Source organism: Ursus maritimus, unplaced genomic scaffold (assembly GCF_017311325.1).
Source record: "Ursus maritimus isolate PB19 unplaced genomic scaffold, ASM1731132v1 scaffold_19, whole genome shotgun sequence".
Taxonomy (NCBI): Eukaryota; Metazoa; Chordata; class Mammalia; order Carnivora; family Ursidae; genus Ursus; species Ursus maritimus.
Window position 1 is genome coordinate 36746830 of NW_024424341.1, and position 10716 is coordinate 36757545.

At 52.7% G+C, this 10716-nt stretch overlaps 1 pseudogene; it reads left to right on the top strand.

Moving 5' to 3' along the window:
• Positions 1-9779: 9779 nt before the first annotated feature.
• On the top strand, positions 9780-10461 carry LOC103661338 (annotated as a pseudogene).
• Positions 10462-10716: the final 255 nt, after the last annotated feature.

Genomic DNA, 10716 nt, shown 5'->3' on the forward strand with positions numbered 1-10716 from the left:
GGGGTGAGGGCCTCCAGAGAACCGTGGGGCGGGAGGCTGAGCACATGGAGTGTGACCCGACTCAGAGCCCCGAGGGGCCACCTCAGTCGTCCGTACTTGTGCTACTCACACGTCACCGCTGGCCCCAGGGGCCCCCAACACGGGGCTGGTTCCAGCTAGAGGAGAGGTGTAGGCCATTAGGCTTTGGTTCGAATCCCAGCTTTACCACTCAGTGGTGAACGTGTGGACAAGTCCCTTCACTTCGTCCACTCCCTGCACCTGAGGAAACTCCTGGGGGGAGGGGAGGGGGCTTATGGACACCTGGGCCCCAGAGGAGGCCTAGTCTGCCACTGTGAGGCCATCTCCCCTTGGCCCCCCAATGCCTTCTGCGGCGTCCGCAGCTCCTGGCCCTAGTACAGCAGGGAGAGGCTGCCTTCTCTGCCCCCCTCCCCCCTGCCTGGTCACGCTTCTTGGAGGGCAGGGACCTGGTACCTCTGGAGGTTCTTCCTCCTGCCTCGCCACCGAGGGCTCAGTCCTGGGCTTTGTGCATTCTTGGTCCCCGCAGGTGTCTCATGAATGAATGACGTGTGAATGACTAACAGGAATCCAATCGATGTTGCAGAAATACCGAACTGTCTTGCCAACTTCCCCCGAACTATCTGCTGCCTCCCTCGGGAGCATTTGTCCCGCAAGCAGGGAGGCGGCCTTTACTTCCTGCCTGGAGAGGGAGGCCCACCGGCTAGGCGCCTGGAGCCCCAGATGCAGGACCCGCCCTCCGATGCTCGCACAGGGGTCCTCGGGGGCCCTTCCGTCAGCAGCTGGCTGCAGCCCAGCTCTGGGGAGCCCGGAGACTGCAGGGGCTCCCCGCCTCCTCAGNTTGCCGTGCCTTCCAGTAGGTGGGAAGTTAGCAGCCACAGGCACTCTCCCACTCCTGCACATGTGGGGCCGATGCTTAGCACCCATAATGCCCGATAAAGGCTTCGTTAGCGAGGCTGCCCATGGGGAGCCAGTCTCTGCCGCTCACAGGAGCCAAGCAGCCCCGACAGCCAGGGCCCCGGGGCCGAGGCGTGAGGTTCTGACTTTAAATCTGGCCCCTTTGATGTGGGTCCAGTCCAGTTCCTCGGAGATAAACTGGCCCAGTCTGCCATCTTTCTAGATAGTTCCTGTTGAAGCAGAAATAGTCCAAATTCTAAGTGTCTAGACACTGACATATGGGGTTTCTTGATATTGTTTTCATACAGGAAAGCTTGCTCTGAAAAACACAGCTACACAGACACTCACACACCCCACACCCCACACCCGAAATCCTGACTTTCAAAATGCTCAGAGCCCTCCTGAACTTTTCAGAGAGATGATGTCATCAGCGTTTGTTCCTGGTGAGTTTTAGAGAGCTTTCTTTAAACGCACGCACACCCCGAAACACACAACTCTGACAATTTGTCTCCTCTTATCTTCCCAACAGCAGGGGGGTCTGGCCCTTGAATACGGCTGGGCCTTTGTCCCATGGTGGGAAGTGACGCATCAGTGTTCTCCCGGGCCTCGAGCAGTTGACAGCCAGCCTGAGGCTGGGAGACAGGTGCCCTAGACAGGGAGCCGGGATAGGCTGTAGACAGTGAGCCCCAGGTGGGACCCTGGGAAGTCTCTTCACCTCAGTTTGCTCACCAGTACATGGAATAGTCGTTGCTCCCTTGCTTCCCAGATGCGAAAATCCCGACAGAGGATTGGATAAACAGAGGTTACCGCTATGACTTGGGAGATGGGGAAGCAGTAAGATTAAACACGTGGACTCTGGGACTGGCTGTCTGTGCTTGAATCTTGCCTCTGCCCACTGCCAGCTACGTGACCTTGGTGGAGCTCCTGAACTTTTCGTGCCTTGCTGTCCTCATCTGTAAAATGGGGATAACACGACGTCATCAGGTTCGTGTTAGGACCAGATGAGTTCATACGAGGAGGTACTGGCTGACACCCAGTGCCCAGTGCTCCACCGTGACGCCCTCCTCCTAGCGGGGTCCTCTTTTTTTCCAGAGTCTTCTCCAGGACACAGCCCCTGCCCTCAAGACCGGGCCTCCCAAGGGTGAGGAGAAGCCTGAGCTTACTTCCACAATCTGGAGAGTGTATTAAGTCGTAACAAAATGCCAGAGCAAGGTTACATAAGTTAAGGTAAACTGAATGCATTTACATAAAGCAAGTTAATGGCTTTCCACAGACACAACAGAGACTCCCTGGAAACCCTCACCGGACACAGTGACAACAGTCTGCACTCGATGTTCGTACAGGAATGAGGGGCCTGGGGAAAATGGCTCTGCTTCTCTTTGCCCTAGCCCGCCCAGAACGGAGCCTGCCTTGAGGCATTTATGGGGGAAGGTAGGAAGAACAGAAGTAGCTCTGACCCCCAGCCTCGGCGGAGGGGCCAGAGGAGGGCCACTGCCCAGCCTGGGAACCTGTGGTTCTTTGGAGCATGTTGACGTTCTGGGCGGCCAAGGGGAGGAAGCAGGCGGGCCGCCCCGCCCAGGTGTGTGCCGAAACCGTGGGGAGGCAGTCAGGACAGCCACACCGGGCCGGCCAGGGCCTTGTTGCTGGACTGGCCTCCTTGGAAAGCACCCCCTCCTCGCCAATGACCGCAGGTGGTCCAAGAGCTCCTGGAGGATGTTTTAAAATGACTTGCAGCTTTAATGACTCTGAAAAGTCTCAGTTCTTGGTGCGTCCCCACGCCCCCTGCGACTGAGTGGCAGGAGCTCAGTTGTACAAATTGAGTCAACACGCAGCTCCTGCAATGGCGGGAAGCTCCCTCCCAGGTTGGCTCTCTCCTTGAGTCCGCGGGACCTGGGGTGTTCTTCCTCTGTGTGACCTGCCTTACAGGCGTCTCGGGGCCAGCAGGGTCAGAATCTGGTTCTCACCTTCCTCCCAGGACCCCCACCAACTCCTGGGTTCCTCAACCCTGGCTGTGGGCGACTGTCACCTGGGGGCGGGGGTGTCTTGAAAATGCTGGCACCTTCTCCCTCCCCCACTCTGGAACAGTGGCACATGCCAAACCGGTCAGGCCCAGGCATGGCTCAGTTGTATATGTGACCCACTGCAGAGCCTCAGCTGAGGCTGGGGGCTGCTCCTGGGGGGTTCTGAGCAGAGGACTAAGGTCCGTGCAGCTGGAACAGAAATGCCGGCTTGGGAAGACAGGCAGCAGGTGATGGAGATTCTTTGCACAGTGAAGGCCGTGTGTCAGATCGAGCAAGATTTAGCTCCAAAATCCAGCCTGCTTTCACCAAGTACCGCTGTGGGCCAAGCGCTGCCCAGGCGTTGTCTGTCCCTTCCCTTCTTGCCACGGCGTACACGTCTTTTCCTGTATATGGGGCCAGAGGGCTCCCCGTTAGAACGGGGAGCATCACGCCAGCAGGAACAGCCTGTGGTTCCAGAGTCTCTCCGTCTCTGCTCCCTCACAGGGAATGGAATGCCCGGACATCCTTTGGTCCCACTTGCACGTTCCCAAACGGGAATACGCAAGAGTTCTACTGTGCAAGCTGGGAGCCAGGGTCTACACCTGCTGTCCCGGGCGAGATCCTGGGGCCCTCAGGGTAATTCTGCTCCCTGTGTGTGCAGAGCCCTGTGCTGACTCGGTGACCTGCCCCTCCTCCCCCCACCTCACTTCCACATTGCTCCCCTCTCTCCCTACACTCGGGCCATCCAGACTTTCCTCTTGTCCCTCCCCTGGCCGGATTTGTACAATTGTGCCTGGGGCAAGGTGAGCATTTGTTGTTCTTGACAAATGCTGAGGATGCCAGGTGCTCCAGGAGCTAACAGTGAACTTTGGAGAGTGGATAGGACTGACCCGTCCCTGTGGGAGGCTCCAGGGATGCCCAGCCCCAGTTCCCACAGTGCCTGGCGCCCCGACAGGGGATAGGCTATGGCCGAGGGTCCCTGCTCGCGTCTCAGAGACTAACCTTCTGTAGATGACAAGAGAAGTTGTGGCTCAATAGCCCAGGTCCCAGTGGTGGGTCTCCTTGCAGCGGAACCGGCTCATTTGTCCACACTGGACTGGGCTCCTTCTGCTTTCCCACCTCATGATGCCAGCCCCCCGACAGTGCCTAGTAAAGCACTCCTTTGCTCAATCTGCCCAGCAGCCTTTCAACGAGGAATCCACCTAGGGCAAGGGAGGCGCCCTACGGCTCTAATTCCCGGATGTGGGTATCCTGCCCCAAGGAACAGGAATGAACAGGTGGCTTCCTTCGTCCTGGTGTCAGATCTCAGGTTCCTGGGGAAAATGTCTCCTTTGGTTTCCTGGCTCCTGCCCCACAGACAAATTAAACCGAACAAGGTGAAAAAAGTTGTCATTTGGAAAAGTCTTGTGGCCAAAGGCGGCAGGGGGATGAGGTCTGGAAGAGACGGAGCTGAAATGCTTTGGAGAACCAGCTCCATCCAGAACAAACTTCGCAGCTGGGACACACTCGACAGCCACGGGTGGGAGCGAAGAAAGTTTCACGACTCCTCTCTCCCAGAGATATTTCCAAGAGCTTTATTTTTCTTGCCAGTTGGCTAAGAAGCAAAAAAGGAACAATAGATTCAAGCTGAAATAATTTGCATTTATGATGAACACAAGGAATATCTACCTTGCATTTTCCTAAAAAAGAAAAATTAAACCCCGTTTTTAATTAACTGATAAACTATTAATCAAATTTTTGCAATGTTAGGTGACACATTATTCATTTAGATAGAATGACTGTGAACTTAAACTAATCAAATCTGATTTGCCCACATAGGCTTGATTGAAATACATTTTAACTAGCATATACAAAGAGAAAATCTTGGATTTCTTACCTAATCTTCAGAGTATACTGCTGAGTTAATAAGGGCAGTTTTTTTTTTTAAATGAGACCACCATTTCTTCATCTGCATATCAAAATCAAGAGGAACTTAATTGCAAAACACATATTCCTGAAATCTAATCATTACACTGCTTTAGGGTATTTTATTGAAGCATGTTAAATTATGGACAGAATATTAATGATGGAGCTAATCAAACCCAATTAGTCACTTCTAACAATAGTCACATAAATATACAAGTCAGGTACTAAAGTACTGTAGATATGATGTGAAATTGTGAACATATTCAATGTATGGGATATTTATGAAATATTCATGTAGACTTTAAAGCCAGAAATTATCGGGTAAGTCCCTTTAAAGAAAACAAGTTAGGCAGTGTCCTACAATATTTGACTGGAATTCACAAGTTTTCACCTATTCTTCAGGTACCTTTGAATCCAGGGGATTAGCGAGTCCATAATCAATCAATCAATCAGCAAATTCTAATAAGATGACTTACCATATTCATGACCCAGTATTTCACTCTTGCATCCAGAGACTTTTTTCAGTCTTTTGTTTTCTGACTTTTTCAAGGCCTGCTGGAAGGGTAGGTCTGGAGTCTTGGGGGCTTGGAGAAGCTGATGGAGGGGTGGATAGAGCGAACTGGGGCCAGGGCATCTCCCTCCCCACCCCCATCCCCAGGGCAAAGCCAGGCAGGATGAGGCAGGGAAGCTCCTGCTGGTGGGTGTCCTCCTTCTCCCATGGGTGAGGTTTCAGGAGAGGATGCTAAAAGGCCCAGGGATCTTGGTAGAAGATGCCAGGTCTGGGAGCTGGGCCAAAGCAGGTAGGCAGCACCGGATGTGGGAATCCCCTCTGCAGAGACCTCCCCTGACCCTGTTTCATTTCAAGCATGGCTGCATGGTCCCAACCAACTCATGCACGCCTGCATAGCATGAAATTCACCAAGGGCCAGCTCCCAGGACTTCCCTGCATAAAGGAGGCTGTCGAGCCTCACAATTCACTTCACTGGCTCTTGTCCTATCCTAGTAACCTATCCAGACCCCAGCTTTCCCCTCTCCTGTCGTCTTTCTAGAACGCTGCCCTCCTGCCTCTCATGCTGGAGTCTCGGCTCTGGGGAGACAGTGGTCCTGTGTGGCACAGGGCCCAGCTCTGGCCAAACGTCCCAAGTGAAGCCCAGAATAGTAGCAGCCACTGTCCCCCCGACCTGTCCATCTACCCATCCCTCTACCCCTCCATCTACCCTACAAACACTTACAAGAATGAGTATGTCCCCGGCCCTGTGCTAGACTTTCTCTGAACTTGGGGAGCGTAGAAATGAGGCAGAAATTGTGTAAATTGTGTTGCTTTTTCCTGTACATCATGTATGCTCCTGCTTCAGGTAATGGCACCTCCATTTTCCTTCAAAGAGCCCCTCTGCCTCCACTTTCAGCTTCTAAGACTTGGGGGCAGCTCCGCTCCCCGAATTTGCAGGGGGCAGATGACGCAGGCCTGCCAACAATACTCCATCCCTTCGTCCCTGTGATCAGCTCGTAGGTGGGAATGTGAGCAGAGTGTAATCTTGGGGGTCTCGCTGGAACTATAAGGAAAGAGAACCCTTTTCTGCTGGGGTGTCCTGGGAGCAGAGCTTGGGGCCGCAGCATGCATAGAGACCTGTTCACAGAGGAGAGAACAAGGCCCCACGACATTGCTTGAGTTCCTGAATCCAGCTGTGCCCTGAACTTCTGGGTACCTGAGCCAATAAATCTCCCCTCTTTCTCCCTCTCTCTTTTTTCCCTTAGCCAGTTTGAGTTGTGTTTCCCGTCACTCGCAACCCCAAGAGTCATGGCTAATAGACAGGAGAGAAACAGAAGAGATCCAATCTAGACTCTTGGAGACAACGCGAAGACGAGGTAGGGTGGGGTGTCAGCAGCAGGGCACAGCCTCGCCGCCTCTGCGGCTCGTGCGACGGGAAGCTGGACGGACATCTGCATCTGGCTCTTGAAGCACTGGCAGGGCTGTGTCTTCACCCCCGGGTGCCCCTTTGTCACCCGTGAGGGATGGTGGCAAGTGGAGTAAACGTGGTCACCCTGCCAGAGGTGGTCATGATGTGGACACACTGAGTGTCATCGTGGGGTGTGTGGCCCGGCATGTGGCTCGGTGAGTGGTAGCAGATGTGCGCGGGTGGATATATTCTCGCAAGTTTACGTGCCAGACTCGTACTGAAAACACAAGCTCCTTCTGGCAAGAATCCCCCTCTTACCTGGCATCCGTGGCCCTCCAGGGTATAGGTCCAGCCCACATTTACTTTTGAATATTTTCAAAAAATCAGATAATCATGTAAAATCATAAACACCAGTTAACATCTTTGCCTTTTCTGCCTCAGACTTTTTTTTTTTTAAATGCAAAAAGTAGTGGATGACAGGATGCGGTGATGTCATTGCCTAATGACAGGTGCTTGCATGAGTTCTAGTTGGCGAGGGTCCTTCTACACGTCTCCTTGGGCACATGCGTAAGCATCTCGAGGGAGCATATCCAGGAGTGGTAGCATCCTCAGCTTTGCACTGTATCGCCAAATATTCATTCCCACCATAGTGTGTGAGAGTTGCCCCAGATCTTCTCCGACACTTGGTATTATGACTCATTTTTTTTTTTTTCGTATCTCATGGGCGTGAAACAGTAGCTCATGGTTGATTTAAGGCATATCTCCCCAATTGCTAGAAGCCCCATGTGCCTTTTCAGGTAATTTTTCATCCACCTTATCATTGCATTGGTCTCCTCCCTCCCAAGATTGGGCTCCCGCAGGAGGCACAGGTAAGCAACGTAGCTTCCACGTCCTTATCTGGGAAACAGACAAAGTAATGGCTAATTCGTGAGTTCCAGACCATGCACACCAGCTCTCTCAGCTTCGTAGGCTCCAAAGCTGATGAGTGGACCGCACTCTGTCTTCTTCCTTCAAGTAATCGGGCCTGGGGTGATGCTTTCATTTTTGTCCAAAGGACGTGAGTCCAGAGGGCCATTTCAGTTCAAGCGGAGCTTCTGCAGAAGTGGGGTTAGCGGAGAAAAGTGAGCCCTCTCCCTGGAGGAGGAGGCTGTGGAGGACAGCTGGGGGTGGTGGAGGGGCACAGGAGCCACGTGCAGAGCTCCATTTTGTGGGGCTGGAGAGCACTCGCGCTGCAGGGTCTCCTGCTCCCTCTTGGCAGGCTTCCATCTGTTCTCCATGCAGCCCAGGCGCCTGGCCTCTCCTACTTGGGGCCCTTGGCAGGCCTACGGAGGGGAGGTGGGGCCCAGGGTCAGGTCAGCTGACATGACCAAAAGGAAGCATCTGCTGTGGGAGACGCACCTGACAGATGATTTATTTCTGCCTTCGGTTCCCCAACGGCCCGGCCTTATCTCTGCCTTGCAAGGCCTGCTGGGCCCAAAAAGCAGAAAAATTCTGCTTCACTCAAGACAGGAGAGAACCATCTCGGTGACTGCCCGAATTTTCCCTGGAAAATTTCCCTGGGAACATCCTGACGCAATTTGTCAGCCATCAAGGCCCCATCAAGTTGCCAGAACTTTTCAGTTACCCAAAAACAGTATCAAATCACCTTCAAAGGCACCCATTTCAAGGGCACAATCTGATGAGTTTGGGCAAATATCCACACTCGTCTAAGCAGACTTACGTCTTCCAAAATGCATCATTTCTGTGGGTTTTGATCCTATTCGTTGAAAACAGAAAATTGCATGGGGCGCCTGGGTGGCGCAGTCCTTAAGCGTCTGCCTTCGACTCAGGGCGTGATCCCGGCGTTATGGGATCGAGCCCCACATCAGGCTCCTCCGCTATGAGCCTGCTTCTTCCTCTCCCACTCCCCCTGCTTGTATTCCCTCTCTCGCTGGTTGTCTCTGTCTCTGTCAAATAAATAAATTAAAAAAATCTTAAAAAAAAAAAAGAAAACAGAAAATTGCAACTCTTTCCAATCGGTGAGCGAGAACGCTGACCCACATCAGGGAAGCCCGGCATCTGCTGGCTGGATTTTAATGGAAACCTTTGCAGAGCGGGTGGATGGAGTGGGAAGTGAGCAGGCGATCTAGTGACGCCTGTTCTCCATGTGGATGCACGTATCTGTCTGAAGTGCCTTTTCAGTGATCGAAACCATTAAACCAAGTATCAAGAACCAGGCTTCCAAACTGCTGCCTCACAAAGTGTTAATCAAGATTTTCAAAAATAATGAAGCACATTTAATCACATTGCCACTCACGAAGAATATCATAATTAATATTTGGGTGAGAGCAAAAAGATTATGTTGTTAATAAATAAGTTATTTTAAATATTGTTTATCTCTATGTCATCCTTGTCAAATGTGTATTTTGTGTATGTCTTCTTATAAACACAGTGAAATAACACCATAGGCTACAGCAGACTCGTAGTCAAGGACTTGGATGCAGGTTGGTTGGGACGGAGGCCATGGGGGATGGGGCAGGGGTGCACTGGGGACGGTCTGGCTCACTCCCACAGAGGCCGCGTGAGGCATCGTGGGGAGTGCATTCCGATTGTCCCATTGAGGGATGGGGAAGCTGGGGAATTTCCCACTGGGAACCTTTCCTTCTTTGGTTGGGAGTTGCCCTTGGGATGTCAACTTCCTGCCACATTTGGGCTGTCCTGAATCTTGGCTGAGCAAGCTTCGGTGGTGCTGGAGAAGCCTTTAGTGTGGCAAGCAGCGAGAAGCCAATGCCAGTGGTGGGAAACTGTCACCTGTGTGGGAGGGAGCCACTGCAACTGTCACTGAACTGAGCCGTGGGCTGAGGAGATAGGGGGTGGCCATCCACGGTGTTCCCTAGAAGGTCTGTGCTTGTAAATGTCTGACTGAAAACATGCATCTGAAACTGCTTGGAGATCCCTAGGCTGGAGGCTATTCAGAAGGGTGTGATCACCCAGTGACTGGGGATAACTGGTGTTTGAATCCAAACTCCACTCTTGTTATTAACCGTGAAGCTCTCCTTTCCTTGTGCCAGCACGCAGCGGCAAGATGGCGGCGCACATTTCCAAGAAGAGGAAGTTTGTGGCCGATGGTGTCTTCAAAGCCGAGCTGAACGTGTTTCTCACTCAGGAGCTGGCTGAAGGTGGCTACTCCAGAGTGGAGGTCCGCGTTACACCAACCAGGACGGAAATCATTATCTTGGGCACCAGGACACAGAAGGCTCTTGGTGAGAAGAGCCAGTGGATCCGGGGATTGGCTGCTGTGGTTCGGAAGGGGTTTGGTTTCCCTGAGGGCGTGGAGAGCTCTGTGCTGAAAAGGTGGCCACAAGAGGTCTGCGGGCTGTCGCCAGGCCCAGTCTCTGCATCACAGGCTCCTTCCTAGGAGGCCTTGCTGTGCAGAGGGCCTGCTCTGCTGTGCCGCGGTGCATTATGGAGAGTGGGGCTAAGGGCTGTGAGGTCCTGGTGTCTGGGAAACTCCAGGGCCGGACGGCTAAGTCCATGAAGGGTGTGGATGACCCGATGATTCGCAGTGAGGACTGTGTGAATTACTGCGTTGACACTGCTGTGGGCCGTGTGCCACTCAGACAGGTGCGCTGGGCACCAAAATGAAGATCGTGCTTCCCTGGGGCCCAAGTGCTAAGATTGGCCCTAAGAAGCCCCTGCCTGACCATGTGAGCATTGTGGAACCCAAAGATGAGATAGTGCCCATCACTCCCATGTTGGAACAGTAGGGTGGGAAGCCATGCTGTAGGCTCGCCACACCCTCAGGGAAACCAAACCCCTTCTGTGTTTGACTACTGCAAATAAACAATGAACATTTGTGGACAAGTCTTTGTGGGCATACATCAGTTTTCTATTGCTGCTGGAGCAAATTACCACAAATTTAGTACTTAAGATAATAGCTATTTATTATTCCACAATTCTGTCGGCTAGAAGCCTGGATACAGCATTGCTCACTGGGATCCTCTACTTAGGGTTTTATAAGA